This window comes from Ornithodoros turicata, chromosome 1 (genome assembly GCF_037126465.1).
Source record: "Ornithodoros turicata isolate Travis chromosome 1, ASM3712646v1, whole genome shotgun sequence".
In the NCBI taxonomy this organism is placed as follows: Eukaryota; Metazoa; Arthropoda; class Arachnida; order Ixodida; family Argasidae; genus Ornithodoros; species Ornithodoros turicata.
This window is the reverse complement of record NC_088201.1, coordinates 11,564,804-11,580,791: the sequence shown is the minus strand read 5'-3', so window position 1 is coordinate 11,580,791 and position 15,988 is coordinate 11,564,804. Positions and strand designations below refer to the sequence as shown.

Below are 15,988 nucleotides of genomic sequence, written 5' to 3'. Positions count from 1 at the left end.
AGGAAGATAAGCCCAGTAAGTCGCGACTCTTGCTACTTTGGTGCACTACTTGCTGCGTTGGGTTCGCCTGAGTTGTTCTTTATAACATTTTTGTGAGCTTAAACTGAAGTTCACTGCGACCAATTTCCCAGCTAACAGCCACGACAAAAATATGTCCATGGAAGACAACTGAACTATGTAACAGAGTTTCTGTTTAAGTTAATTTTTCAGCTGTTTGTGGTTCTAGTGGACTCGAAACGTCAGAAAATACCGGCTTTAATCTGAGCGATCATTTTTAATGTCAGAACAGCGATTTTCAGAAAATTGCATTATTTTGTAAGGTGTCTACAAATAAGGCTATACTTGGTTTACGAGTATTTGGTGAAAAGTTGATATTGATAAAGACTCAGGTTAATTCAATCGAATGCGAAATGATAAAAGAACAATTGCAGCATAGGAACCCAGACGAGCACAGGACGATGACGAGAATGACGACAAACAACGAAGCACTGCAATGAATGTGAATGCACAACTTCAAATCACTTGTGAGACCACATGAAAACCCGTAGATGCCACGAATGTGACAAAAATTCTCTCAATAAGTGCATCCTCTTCCCACTCTTCCTCCTGTATATGTTAGGTTATTTTCCCTGATTAAACCCCAGATGTAGTCGCCAAGCATTCGCTCGTTGTGCTACCTTTGGTATCTTTTTTCAATAACTTGAATGTCCTGGTCAAAATTTGCTCCTTGTTCCTCCGAGTACACGCACCCATATCCAAAGTTGGATATGAACACTTCTTGGTGCGAGTGCAAAACGTGCAGTTTCAGCGACATTCCGCATCTGGTCGGTCTGGAGAAGGCAATTCGTAATTATGCAGCTTCTGATTGCCCAAGAAGCCATTCACTACATCATGGAAACCACGCTTCTCTTTCAAGTGGTTGCAGTCTGCTCATGCTTGCATTATTTTGTGACCGGGAGACCCGCGAAAATTCCACCCCTGACTTTTGCCTCTGACAGTTTTGTACACTTTTCAAGTGCTTGAAAGCCTGAGAACTGGGATCTAAGAATACTCTTGGACAATCGCTTAATCAGCACTATAGCTTGATATCAAGAGCAGGATCTTCTCCTGTCTCACGAGTGGCTGACAATTCAAGTTTTCATTACTGTTTCTCTCTTTTATTTTCTTTCTTGTTTTTTGTGTGTGTTTTTTTTTCTTCTTCTTCTTTTTTTTTTTTTTTTTTTGTCCTACAACGAAATGGTTGCTCTTTTGGCTACTCAATCAACAGTGTTGTACAGTGCCTGAGGGTATATACCCCTGCTATTCCACATGAACAGACGAGATGGGTTATTCACGTAGCCACCTTGGAGACCCACTTGTTCAGTAACTTTGAAGTCACCTATTATCCCGAAACTTCACCTTTCGCTTTTCTTCTCTTTGCCAGGCTCCGAGAATGGACCTGCACGATCCTTGAACCACATACGGTGCCCATTTCTTGTCTTCATCCACCACAGGTACGCGGAGGCGTTGTACGCACGGCGGGAACTGTTGGGTTCGAGAAGACACCGCACACGTAGCAAACTGAGCCTGGGTGGTGTTTGCAGCCACGAAACGTCGGCCATCGTTACAACAAGACAAAGTTTGTTTTTACCATGATCTTGTACTAAACTTTGACAGGAAAGTTCGCACAGACTGTGTGTTTCTCGATTTTCGAAAAGCATTCGATATTGTTAACCACGATCTGTTATTGTATAAGTTATCGCGTTTAAATTTGATGCCGATCTTTGAATGGATGAAAGATTACATAAATAACAGGAAACAGAGCGGAGTAGTAAACGGAGTACGATCGACTCTGGCAGACGTGACTTCAGGTGTACCACAATGGTCTGTCGTGGGCCCCCTCTTATTTTTGATTTTCATAAATGACCTTGCTGAAACCGTTGATTCGTGTATTAGGCTGTTCGCGGACGACTGCGTAATCTATAGGGCTATAAGCACAGAGAAGGACGTTAAGGTACTTCAGAATGACGCGAGTAGAACAGTGGTGCCAATGCTGGGGAATGAAGTTCAATACTAATAAGTGCCAGTCTATTGCTTTCACGCATTCCATACATGTCCTAAACTACGAATTGAATGGCGAAGTCCTTCAAACTGTTGAGTATTACAAATATTTAGGTGTCATAATTGATCGAAATTTGAAGTGGGAGAAACATGTTGCCGCGATTGTTTCTAAAGCTAGTAGGGCTCTTGGTTTTATAAGACGATAAGCATATGTCCGCCCCATCTTAGAATATGCCAGCCCAGTGTGGGACCCCTCTGAAATAGGTTTGACGCAAACAATTGAGAAATTACAAAGTCAAGCTGCGCGTTTTGTTCTATTCAAGGAACACACGATCTACTGACTTGAAAGCTATTCTGTGATGGGACCCACTTGAAAGACGCAGAATGGAGGCTCGCTTGTAACCTCTTCGTGATATTTATCTTAATCAGTCAGGTATTCCACGAAACGATTATTACTGCCGCCTAACTTTATTTCTTTTTTTTTTTTTTTTGTTAAAACAATAGAAGAATGGAACGGACTCCCACGTGACCTGGTACTTTCTTGTTCTAACCCTTCTTTTATGAATAGTCTTTCAAATTATTTGTGACAATCATCCCTGTACTGATTTGTATTTCTTGTTCAGTGTGTATTTTGTGATACTTATGTACCCTCTCCTCTACATAATGCCACTTGCAGTGGCGCAGTAGAATAATAACAATAAACAATGTCGGGTCCACTGATCTCTATGTATAAAGGCTGGATCGCGCATGGGAGAGGGGCTCGTGGGGGAGAGGCGTGCATTCGGGCCGCCATGTTGGGAGGCCCTAAAACGCAGTGTGCGCCCATAGAAAACAATGGGAGGCAACGGAGATTGTGAGCATTTATTGCGCTGCAGGCGTTGATCGTTGTTTGTCATCACACAATTTTGTAAGGTGCCAGTATACTGATGTATCCTAACAGTGTTTCACAGGTGTCCTGTCGTTCGATTCTTAATTACGTTATGTTTTGCATTCCGAAACTAGACCGTCACGGCAGTGCAGCGCTGGGGATTGTACTACTGTACGTTTCCCAGCCAATATTTCAATAAGAAACGATGTGAGGTTAACAACAACCATGTATGTAATATCCCGTGCTGCGTTCTGGACAAAAATTGTCCCATAAAGAACGGTCCGGGATGATATATACGCTCGCATGGCAGAAAGAGATCGTTCTGTAGAATCACAGCCGTTGTTTTAGCCGTGTATGCGTTTAGTATGATTTATATCAAGCAACGCCTTAGAAAGAGCCTTTTAGTAAACGACAGCGGTGCTTTGCCTCGCAAATATGGACACACCGAAGCAGCGCAAATAATTACTTCACGCAATTAGATCACACTCGTTAGGACAGTTAATCAGGTAGTGATGTAAGCTTAATCAATTAAGTTACTTAGAAAGTGGTAACACCTCCTTGAGAACAGGACTTATCTCTTTTTGAACTAAGTACAGCCGTTCTATGTTTGTTTGCTTCTTCCTTTATTTGTTCTGATTATTTGCAGGCACGGTTGTGCCAAACTGAATGTCCTTCTCCAGCACTCACATGTTTTTGTTGAATACAACTGCAGCGTGAGAAAAGCTGCTTGGGGACGGGGTCCTGGTATCCAGTGCTGACTTTGTCATGCTTGTTATGTGGAGCATGTTCCAAACAATGCAGCTCCACGTATGGTCTTCAAATTGCAACAGGACTATTTGGAGGGTGAAACAGTTGTGATTTTGTCATTTTGGCCCTCGTGTACCCAGTCTGTGAAACGCAAACAAAAAAGTCTAACACGATATGCTTTTGTAATGAAGATCACTGATGATGAGTAAAGAGAATTTACGAGTTCAAGTTTATTCAGTATTTTATATCATTCATTATATTATTCAACATTTTATGTCAAGTTTATACAACATCAAGTTTATTCAAGTTCAAGATTTATTTCTTGCACTTATGCGTTTCAGGATACAATGAACGTGCAGGCAGGTCGCAAAAGACTACATTTATTGTTTCGTGACCTTGCTACAATGGCAATATATATTTTAGGAATAACAATGGTCAGATACGCTCTCTAAATTTGTAGCACTCAATTTTAGGTTGGAATGAGCTATGAATAGCAACTTCCCCACTGATATTTTCTCATATGTGCTAAATTTTAAATTTAATGTGATCGAATATGTGATAATATAATAATAATATATAAGAATATAATATGTGATAAATGAATGTGATCAACAGTAGATGTAAACAACATGAGTAGCCAGAGAAGTGCATTCTGAATAAATAATTGTCTTCTTATAGCGTATATGTGCATGCCTATTAACTGAAACAATTATCACAGTTCCCAGACAAGTTTTAATTTCTGAGAGTGTACTGTAGAAGCTGCTTAGATCTACAACAGTTCATACAAGGTATTATATACTGTGAATGCCTTTAAAAATCCCATGTGACACATATCCCTTTACTTTCTGGAGATGCTGTGGTAGTCAAAGTTTGCGGGCATTACGCAGGTTCTGCACCCATTTCTTGAGTATGTCGAGGCAGCTGTGAAGTAACCTGCATTGATGATGATTATTCCAGCTTTTATGGTGCATCGACAACAAAGGAAATAATACATCAGAACATTGGTTTGGGTGGAGCCAGTTAAAAATGAATATGTTGTTTAATAAATGCATTGGACAAATGTTAAAACATCAGTTTAAAACATGGTTTACAATCCCTGTATCTTCTAAAAATTAAAAAGATTGAAAACTATTTTAAAAAGAATATGGGGAACTCTTCTAAAAAGAATTATAATCTCTAATTATTATATTGCTGGGTGAAGGAGCCTAAAGTGTAAGGTGTGTTTCTGATGTGAACATGTAAGAAAATATGCAAAACTGAGAGAGGCTAACCACATTGCGTGCACTGAGGTTGTTCCTTCCTGTAAAGTAGAAACCAGTGGATGAGGAACGTGATACTTACCTGTACACCCAGCCGTATCACACTGCACAGATTATTCACTGGGCAGCCCTCATGACGAAACCTGTATTGAGAGACCACTTTTGCCTTAAAACTGCTACAAATAGCACGACACGCTACAAATTATTACTATCGTAACAAGCTGACGATACAGCTCAGACACAAAGGCGTTATTCAAGTCGCGCCACACCACCGTTACGTAGGATTCTTTGTCACAAATCAAACCAAGGCACAAAACAATACCAATACATGAAAAAAGGTGACAATCTTGGTCTTATTATGACGTAATACCGAACTTGTGCGCGAAGGTAATTCAAAGAAATGAATGTGGCACTTGCTTCCGCAGAGAACACCGTGTACCATGCTAGCAATGCATGCAAAAAAGCGCTCGAGTGTTCGCACATATATTGATGACAACACTACCTGTGTAGTGTAACATGTTCTTTCAAGCATATTATGCACTCAAACTGTATTTGCCGCCGGGTAAAATGCAAGTGTGCTCGATTGAACGTCGGAAGAGCGATCAAGCAACCTGCATCCAGTGCTCGTTTTGGGCAAAAAAACACTTCATAATGGTCAAATAAATGTACGGAATGGACGCCTATTTATTCCTCGATGAAGAGTGACTCACCTGTATACGTTTAGGCCCTGTAACCTTGCCAGTACGGTTGGTACGACCGTAATTGCAAGAAGTTGCCATGATCGCTGCGGCGGCTGTTGTGGGCACCGTAAGATGGCGACCGGTTTCTTCACGCTCGCGCTCCCTATCCGCGATCCAGCCTTTTACAATCGAGATCAGTGGTCGGGTCGAGCGTCAAGTCCAATTGCGTCGTGACAGCACGAACAAAACCACGTGCAGAACACTTCTTCAGTTTCTTCTTTCAATTCGTTGGTTTGTTTCGGCCAGGAAAATATCTGTTTTTCTTCTTCTTCTTCTTCTATCAATCAAAAGATGGCCATGAGATGTTAAGGGAGAGTGGCCAGGACAAAACGAGCGTAACTACAGGGTGTTACCCTATAAGAGTCTACCCGTGCCGCCATGCCGTACTCGCCAATTACTCAATGCAAATGGCACATTGTGCGGTCTTCATATAAAGCTCATAAGGGCATTTAATCTTGGTAAATTTCGAAGTGATTGAGCGCCGCAGCACGAAGTTATAACTGAAAACGTGCAATTCCCGTAGTCAAAACAATCAAGATGGCGACGTGTCAGTGCTACCTGACGAAATGCAGTCCACTGCATGAAAGCTTGTATCCATTAATGGAAAGATTCAGTGTTTTATATTTTTGTTGTTAGTTTTGCCAAGTGGACTTTGACCCAACCCTCTACATACACGAGGAGGAAAACGGCACCGTAGTTTCGGAATCGACCACGACGGATGGGATAGTCTGACTATCCCATCCGTCGCGGTCGATTCCGAAACTACGGTGCCGTTTCACTCCTCGTTCATCGCCGACAATAACACCGAAAATCCCACGCGAATTAGTGGAGTATGCATGGCATGGTGGAGTTATAGTAGTATGCATGGCAAGAGCAGACGAGGGATGATGACAGCATAGCGCAATTCTTTCGCTCGTACACCCAGGAGCGTTACACCGTGTTCCACGCGACGTAGTCGCGTCATAACGCACAGTGGCTAACCGAGGACTTTTCACTGAATATAAGTATTAAGTACTCAACCCAAGATTTACACAGAAAATCCACGGCAAGTATTGCACTTTTTACTTTAAAATTACTTTAAATTATTTTTAATTTTTTAATTTTTTTAAATTTGAAAATAGTGCAAAATCTGACTCAATGCAATACTTGTCGTGGATTTTCTCTGTAAAACTCAGGTTGTAGAAAAAAAATAACTAAATAGAAAGGGAGCAGACACAAAGAAATAATTTATCTGAAAATCAATGACGCCATCTGGACTGACGCTGATCCAGTGACACTGATCCGGTCAGTCGCTGGACTGACGCACGCGCCACTCTACGGGTGCTAAGCATGCGCGGGCGCTCCTAGCGCCCCCTGCGGCGACCACCAGTGAAAAGTAACACAAAGGTACCTGCGAGAGGCTAAGGGAGAAGTGAACCCCTGCGCCCTCTGCAAGCCTTGCTCATTGGTCGTGACGTCATCCTATTGTCTCAGGGCTACGCTGTTTTTTTTTTGTTTTTTTTTTTCACTAATGCCCAACCCAACTGCCCAAGGTCCACTTGAAACAATAGAGCCGTGGCACGACGTCATCACCCAGGCATGCAGCTGCATGGTTCAAGGACATGTACGCTGTAGACAGGGGACCTGTTATTTATTGAATCACTATCCCAAGATTATTTCCTTTATTCTACTATAATGATTGCTTAGGATAGGAAACAGAAAAACTATTGCAGAAAAGCACCATGCATGAAAGGTGATCGTAGCAATCAGGGATTTTAATCCCAAAGACTTACTAAATGAGACTTACGAAAATCAGGAAAGAACAAAATATCCTAACAAGTAACACCATCAATGGCTAAATACGAGGATCCCAGTGAGGAATGTCCGCTCCATCCGAGAGCCAGGCAGAGTACTGAATAATGACGTTTTTTCCCTCCTGAATGACGCCACGCACCTGTCCCCCTTGCGGTTACTTTCAGAACTACTTGAATCGCAAAATTGTTAAGAATCATGCCAGCGCTACTCCCGTAAAGATCAAGGGCGTGGCAGCACTATCGTCATCGTCAAGACACTGCTTCAACAAAAATGTTCCTTGTCAACAAGAAAAGATACTGATGATGATGGTTTGGGGTTTTTTTGGCGCAAAAGCTACTAGGGCTATAATGCGCCAAACAACAAGGTAATGTGATGAACCTAGTTAAAAACTTGAGATGCTCATGTTAAAACACTTGGCTAGTGGTGGCTTAAAAAACATGAAAGGGTTAAGAAAGGAGCTCACTGTAAATTCACAGCTTGTTAGGATATCCAATGTTCTTTAAAAAATTATGTAGTCCAGTAAAAGGAACAATAGCCTCATCACCCAGCAAAAGAGCTGGATGAAGAGGTAAAGAGCAACGATAAAATTCAGTGAAATGATGCTGACGATAACTTTCATGTAACGGGCATGTAATTAGAATGTGTTGGACAGAAAGGGTCTCTCTACAGCTCACGCACTCAGGTGGGTCCTCTCCACGTAGCAAAGACCCGTGAGTCATGTATGTATGTCCAACCCTTAACCTGCACCTTAAGACATCGTGTAACCTGTTTTCAAGACTTTGTGAGCGATTTCCTATTTGAGGCTTCACCAAGTGCAGCTTATTCTGCTCTTGTGTGCTCCAAAATTGCTGCCATTTCATGTTGATAGCATTCATCAAAGATAACCTGAGGTCTTGAAAAGGGACATCAAAGACTGTTATGTCAGCGGAAAGTGCAGCTGCAGCTGCACGATCCGCATTTTCATTACCCTGTATGCCCACGTGGCTTGGCACCCAGCAAAGGGTTAAACGATAGCCCCTGTTAGCTATTTTATTAGCTAGACATCGTGCTCGCTGCACAAGAAAATTTTTTTGATTTTTGCACTGAACATATTGCCTGTAAAGAGCTGAGGGAATCTGTATAGATGACTGATGACGCAATGCGATGTTGTAAAATATAGTTGAGTGTTATGATGATCGCATAAACCTCTGCACTGAATATCGACATGATTTTGTGTAAACGATGAGTTACTGTGACTGTCCCAGTTACCATGGCACAAGATACACCAGCATTAGTCTTCGATCCGTCCGTGTAAAACGCCACGTGCTTTCCAAAGCTTTCCCTTAAACTCCCGAACTCCTGCTGCAGCACAGTCGTGGAAGTATCGCTTTTTCTGTACTTGGTCAGTGACGAGTTGGAATGTGGTGGTGGTTGCCATGGAGGCAGGCTCCCACCAAATTGCAAAAGCTGAGTGTTGTAGTGGGTAAAATCATAAAATTCAACTTCTCGTAAAACTCGCATGCTAAAAGGAGGGACGACTGAAGACTTGTTTAAGAACAGTTGTTCAAAAGGCGTCCTTGTAGCGCATGAGAGCGCCGCATGTTGTGGATAAGTACGAATCTTTAGTGCGTACATGACACTAAGATAAGCTCGTCGACTTCCTAAAGACCACTCATTTCATTCGACGTATAGGCTTTGAACGGGTGACGTTCGGAATGCTCCGAGGACCAGTCGCAAGCCCTGATGATGTATGGGATCTAAGCACTTTAGGACAGACTGGCGTGCCGATCCATAAACTGCACATCCGTAGTCCAGCCTGGACCGAACTGTAGACATGTAGACCCTGTACAATGTTTCTCTGTCTGCCCCCCAGGACCTGTGAGACAGGACTTTTAAAAGGTTCAATGACTTCACGCATTTAGCCTTCAAGATTTTGATGTGGGGAAGAAAAGTAAGCTTTTTGTCAAAGACTAGACCTAGAAATGTACATTCTGTCCCTATAACAAGATCCCTGCCGTTCATTTTAAGTGATGGCTCGGGAGACATTCCTCTAACCCTTGAAAATGGTACACATATGGTCTTGTCCGGGGAGAATTTAAAGCCGTTTTCACTGGACCATTTAGTTAGCCTGTTAATTGTGAGCTGCAGCTGTCTTTCGCACATGGCTAGGTTGCAGGAAGAATATGATATTTGGACATCATCAACATACAGCGAGTACTTGACTGAGGCGGGTATAACCTTAGCGATAGAGTTCATTTTCAGAATAAATAGAGTAACGCTCAAAACAGATCCTTGAGGAACACCATTCTCCTGTACAAAAGGACGCGAAAGGATTGTGCCGAGTTGGACCCTGAACGATCTTCCTTGTAGGAAGTCGAGCGATGCAGTGGAACAGACGACCACGTATTCCACATGAATGCAAATCAAGCAAGATTCCATATCGCCATGCGGTATCATAGGCCTTTTCAAGGTCGAAAAAGACAGACACACAATGTTGTTTTTGTACAAAGGCTTCACGTATAAAAGTTTCTAAACGAACAAGATGATCCGTAGTGGAACACCCCGTCCGAAATCCGCACTGATATTGGTCAATGCACTCATTTTCCTCAAGATAGTGTACGAGACGGTTATTTACCATTCGCTCAAAAGTCTTCCCAAGACAACTTGCGAGTGCTACAGGCCTATAGCTTGATGGATCTGATGCATCTTTTCCTGGTTTTAAAAGCGGGATAACGGTTGCAACCTTGCAGTGAGAAGGGATATGTCATCTTTGCCATATAGTATTCAAGAAATCAAGAAGACTTTCCAGAGAAGTGTTCGACAAATGCTGTAGCATGGAGTAGGTTATTCGATCTGGTCCAGGCGCTGTGATTTTTGATGATGACATTGCCCTTAACAATTCTATCATTGTAAAAGGCTTATTGTAGGAATACTTCTCGTAAGCTCCACTAGGAAAATTATGTTTCTCCTTCTGTTTTTTTTATTTTTAAGAAGTCGCTACTATAATGCAAGGAGCTCGAAACTCCCTGAAAATGCTCACCAAGAGCATTGGCCTGTTCATTCATGTTCTGACACGTTGTGCCATTTAATTGTAACAATGGGACAGTAAAGCTGGCACATTCACCCTTAATTTTCCTGAGTCTGTCCCATACTGTTTTTGAGGGAGTCTTCGTACTTAGTGATGACACAAAATTTCTCCACGATTCACGTTTAGCTTCTCTTCGTATCCGCCTTGCTTTAGCCCTTGCCTTTTTAAATAGAATTAAATTTGTTGTTGTAGGGTATCTTCGAAAGGTACCCCATGCACGGTTTTGTTCTTTACGAGCTGCCTCGCAATCATTCGTCCACCAAGGCTTTGGGCACTTCGGGAGACGTCCGGATGTTTGCGGAATAGAATTAGTGGCTGCCCTAATGATCGTGTCTGTAATTTTGTTGCTCATTTGTTCAACACCCATACCTTGAGTAGAAGACAGTGAAATATCAGCTTCTCTCTGAAACATGCCCCAATCTGCCTCTGATAATTTCCAACGAGATGGACATGTTGCAAGGGTATTTGAAGACAGGTGTAATTTTAAGGTAACTGGGAAGTGGTCACTTCCACGAGGATTTTCATCCACTGCCCAGTCCAGCATTTGGAAAACGGATGGGCTACACAGAGAGAGATCTATTGCAGAGAATGTCTGTGTGGCAGCGTTCACGTATGTTGGTGTACCAGTATTGAGTAGACACACCGGCCTTGAGAGTAATAGCCGTTCTAACATTCTGCCACGACTATCCGCCTTTGTGCTGCCCCACAAGTGGTTATGGGCATTGAAATCTCCCAATAAAAGAAAGGGTGGTGGGAGCTCGTCTAAAAGACTTTCGAGTTGTTTTTGTTCTACCAGGCCTGACGGCGGTAGATATAAGGAACATATGGTTAGGACCCTGTGAAGACATACCTGAGCAGCAACTGCCTCAAGTGTTGCTTTCAGTGGAAGGTGTTTTGTAGGGATGGTCGTTGATGTGAGGATAGCGACACCACCAGATGCACGTGTTGCACCAGCTCGATCTTTTCGGAACAGGTTGCATCGCCTGAATTTATGTGTGTGTTGTGGGTTCAGATAGGTCTCTTGTAATGCAAAACAGAGCGCATCATACCTGTCCGAAAGATCATTGACATCGTCAAAATTGGAGAGGAGCCCTCGACAATTCCACTGAAGGATCGCCATAATAGAGAAAATGAGGGAGGTGTGTACAAGACATGTCTGCACTATGAAGAAGAGTGTACTGTTTGAGGGAAGCTTCATTATTTTTTCTTTGGGGCCATTATTGGCTGTCTCGGAGTTTTCTTCCGAGCAGCCGCTAGTTCTTTTGGAGATATATCAGGAAGTGAGCCACTTCGTGAAACATCTCGCTTAGGCTTCCTTTGGGATTGTGAGCTCACGCTCGTGAAAGAGCCTTGTGAGCTCGTGTCATCATCGCATTCCATGGAGCTTGCCTCCACGGTTTGCAATGATGAAGGTGGCGTCTGTGAAAATGACGCCACGGAAGAGGCTTGTGAAACTGTGGTTACTGTTACAGGACGTGTTGTTGGAGAAAGAGGTATGCACGCTTCGTCACTTTGTGTTGTCTTTTCTGTCTGTGTTGCACATGAAATCATTCTTGGTTTCTCTTTAACGACTGATGAAAAGGATTTCTGGAACAGGAAGGGAGATGCCTTCTTCCTGGCTTCTGGATAACTTAGTTTCTGTGTAACTTTAATGTGCATAACTTCCTTCTCAAACTTCCACTTTGGGCAAGACCTAGAGTACGAAGGGTGGTCACCTGAGCAGTTAACGCAGTGATCAGGCCCTCTGCACTCTTTGGAGTTGTGGTGCTGCTTGCTGCAGCGAGCACAGCAAGCAGATCCTCTGCAAGCATCGGAAGGATGGCCAAAGCGGTTACATTTAAAACATCTAAGTGGGTTAGGAATATATGGCCGTACTTCTGCAGTCAGATATCCTACCTTCAGCCTCTCTGGTAGAGTCGGGCAGTCAAATGTGAGGATTGTGTTGCGTGTTGTTATATATTCATTGTTTTTCCTGATTTTTATTTTCCTTACATCGATCACCTTTTGGCTTGTTAGGTTTTCAAGAATCTCTTCCGAGGGAACATCAATAAGTTCAGCTAGCGACACAACACCACGGCTGGTATTAAGAGTCCTGTGCAAGCTTGACGTTATTTTGATTCCGAGCATCTGCTGTGCGTTCAGTATGAGCTCACAATCAGCTTCAGAGGTGCATTTCAATAGTAAATCACCTGATCTAAGGCGCTTAATTTCAGTAACATTCTTTGATAGAGATGCCACCGCCTTCTCAATGAAGAATGGCGACATTTTCCCGAGTGGAGTGCTTTTTTCGGTCTCAGTGCTCACATTACTAACAACAACGTATTTAGTTTGAAAGGTGTCAAACACCTGTTTGAAGATTTCCGTCCGCGGGCGCTTGCCGCCCGCGATCGAGGGAGGAGAAGAATGTTTTACCATATAACGTTTAAGAAGATGAATGTTCCTAATGGTCGCCCACACTTCACATTCATACATGTGGGAAGGTCCCGGAGTTTTAAGGAAAACCCACCGTCCGGCGCTTGACCAAGACCCCGACCGCCACCGTTCAAGGCTTCTACCCTTCACCTTAAATCCCCTCGGCACGGTACGGTTAACACCTTGGGACTGGGGGCTGGGTCCGTGGTGGCGCCACTCACCAAACACAGCCGAAGCCGGTGCCCCCTGCGGGGAGAAAAGATACTGAACTAGATGCAAAAGCATGCATGAACCACAAGACAGAACAGGTCTGGGCATGTTTGGACATTACTCAACGAGCACTGTCACGCGGGGAAGAATCGCATGTTTGTCGGACAACAAAAGAAAGCAAGCACAGGGAAACATTTCAACAAAGTGGAAAACACACTCTCCAGCATCAAACTATTTCTAAACACACACATACACGCACTCCTCATATTCAAAAACAATGCTCATCGTAAATCCGCCCAGGAAAGTGCACACCATCAACCAACCTCCCATTTTCTATTGCTACATTTTTCTCCACTAACGGTCAACGCATCGCTACAGACACCTGAAACACAGAGCCACTGCATGACGTCATCACATCCTGTCGGAAGAGGTGCTGAGCGGGCCTAGGCAGCGGCAAAGACAAACTCTCCTATTATTTATTGAATCGCAAGGTTATTTCCTCTGTCCTACTCTTAATGATATTCACTCTTAAAATTCAAATACAAAAAGAACCATGCATGACATCTGATCGTAGCGATTAAGCATTTTCACCCCAAAGACTTCTCAGAAAACACCCTTGGTACTTTCAATCATTAGAATCACAACAGCACTAAACTACCACTGCTCTTTAAAATAATAATTGAGACCCTGGAACACTCAGCATCATCACCAGGGCTATGTAATGCATGACGCACAACATTTTCTATGCTCATGTGCTCATTGTCTGAGGCTACACCTGCGAGCAAAGAGGCGCGAAAGCCTGGGGGCAGAGTTCCATTCGGGCTCGACGGAGGACTAGACAGAACGGCGTTACGGGAACAGATATATGATGTGATTGCATTCCTACTATATTAATTTTCACTCTTGCGTTGCAGTTTAGAAAAACTATCACAAAAAGTCCATACTACTCTCCTCAACTATAATTTTAGGAGCCTTTAAAATTCTACTCATTGTGGAAGCTGTTCTATAATTGCACTATTACTTAGATTACTGTCGATGAAGCGCTCGAAGTTTTTCTCTCTTCCCATTGCAGCCTGCGGGGTCCTGTCATGCAGTGAAGCAGACTCACACACAAAATAATTAATTTACACTGAGGGTGCCGTGCTAGGAATTTCTACCCTGCGCTCGGATACCAGCATTTCTGCTGAAATACCCATACCTGCAATCAGTTTACTTCATCAACATATCGAGCACCCGACAACATCTGACAAACAAACAAACCCACTTCTCCTGATATCACACTATTCAGCTGTTCCAAGTGGATTTCTGCTGCATAAAAACAGTGAAAGAAGGAAAGAGCAGCGAAAAATTACACGCACTTTTGCACTTGTAGCAGACGGCGCGCCGCTCCGTGACACCAGTGTTGGCTTCGTCTGCGTCACGGAGCGACATGCAAAATCTCCTTGCTGATCGCGCGGCGACCTTTGATCCCACCCTCTTAAAGGAGCTCTTCCTGAGCCGCCTGCCCGCGAACGTGCAAATGATTTTGGCCACAGCCACCACCCTCCCTCTGCAAGACCTGGCCGCTCACGCAGACAAGATTATGGAGGTCTCCCCTCCGCAAGTCGCTACAATTCCTGCTGCCGCCTCCTTCTCCCACGCAGTTGCGTCAGGACCAGCCACTTGCGCCGCTATTACTGACACCCATCCTTCGAACCTCACGGGTGCCGTGGCGCAGCTCCAAGCCGATCTCGCCCGTCTTTCGACCCTGGTAGAACAGCTGACCGTGCAGTCCCGCAACGACACTCGGCGGCGAGGATCAAGGTCCCCACGGCGTCGTTACAACAGTCGTCCCCGTTCTCCCACACCTACGCCACAACAGCCATCCCGTCTCTGCCGTTACCATCGTCGTTTTGGCTCCAACGCCCAGCACTGCATTCTTCCTTGCTCCTGGGCGGAAAACTCCGGCGGAGACCGCTAGTGGCTGCGGCAGTCTCCGGCAATCCAGGCAGCCGACTTTACTTCGTGGTGGACCAGGCATCCCACACCAAATTCCTGGTCGATACGGGCGCCGAAGTTAGCGTGCTCCCTGCCTCTGCCCTCGACAAAAAGCGCCCCCCGCTTTTTCATCTCACTGCCGTCAACAATACCGGAATTCCCGTGTACACGCAGCGCTCCCTCACCCTAAACCTAGGCCTGCGACGCAACTTTCCATGGTTATTTTTGGTGGCCGCCGTCGACAGAGCCATTTTGGGAGCAGATTTTCTCCATCATTTCCGCCTCACCGTCGACGTCGCTCGCAAGAGACTCGTGGACACGTCCACCTCACTCTCCGTTCCAGCAGCCTCGGCTAGCGACCTTCCCCCTCCGAGCGGCCCAACAATCTCTGCACTTATGTCGCCTTATGCGGCGATCCTGTGCGACTTTCCTAGCCTCACTCGTGCACCGGACTGGACGAAGCCTGTGACACATGATGTCGTGCACTATATCAACACCACTGGTGCACCAGTCTTCGCTCGCCCGCGTCGCTTGGCGCCCGAAAAGCTCAAGATAGCTCGCGCGGAATTCGACCACATGCTCTCCATTGGTGTCGCCCGTCCCTCTTCTAGCAACTGGTCTTCCGCACTTCACATGGTGCCTAAGAAGACGGGGGACTGGCGCCCATGTGGCGACTTTCGCGCATTAAACCTGGTCACAACACCCGACCGGTATCCCCTCCCCAGGCTTCAAGATTTCACCAGCAACCTGCACGGCGCCAAAATCTTCAGCAAAATAGATCTAATGAAAGCTTACCACCAGATTCCCGTCGCTCCAGAGGACATCATCAAGACAGCTATTACGACACCGTTTGGACTGTTTGAGTTTCCGCGCA

The 15,988-nt window shown here is 44.5% G+C and overlaps 1 protein-coding gene and 1 long non-coding RNA gene across 2 annotated transcripts in view; both read right to left on the bottom strand.

Annotated features, from left to right (window-relative positions):
* Window positions 1-4,401: 4,401 nt before the first annotated feature.
* LOC135397032 (uncharacterized) lies at window positions 4,402-5,705 on the bottom strand. The gene is made up of 3 exons (XR_010423572.1): window positions 5,625-5,705; window positions 4,997-5,057; window positions 4,402-4,588 (listed from the first exon to the last, which is right to left on the bottom strand). It is a non-coding gene; the product is annotated as an uncharacterized LOC135397032 (long non-coding RNA).
* A 2,818-nt stretch (window positions 5,706-8,523) lies between these two features.
* LOC135377475 (alpha-L-fucosidase-like) overlaps window positions 8,524-15,988 on the bottom strand; it is a 41,221-nt gene continuing 33,756 nt past the window's right edge. Inside the window, exon 9 of the mRNA XM_064609898.1 lies at window positions 8,524-8,538. The gene's annotated coding sequence lies outside the window, so the exon portion shown is untranslated. The remainder of the gene's footprint in view (window positions 8,539-15,988) is intronic.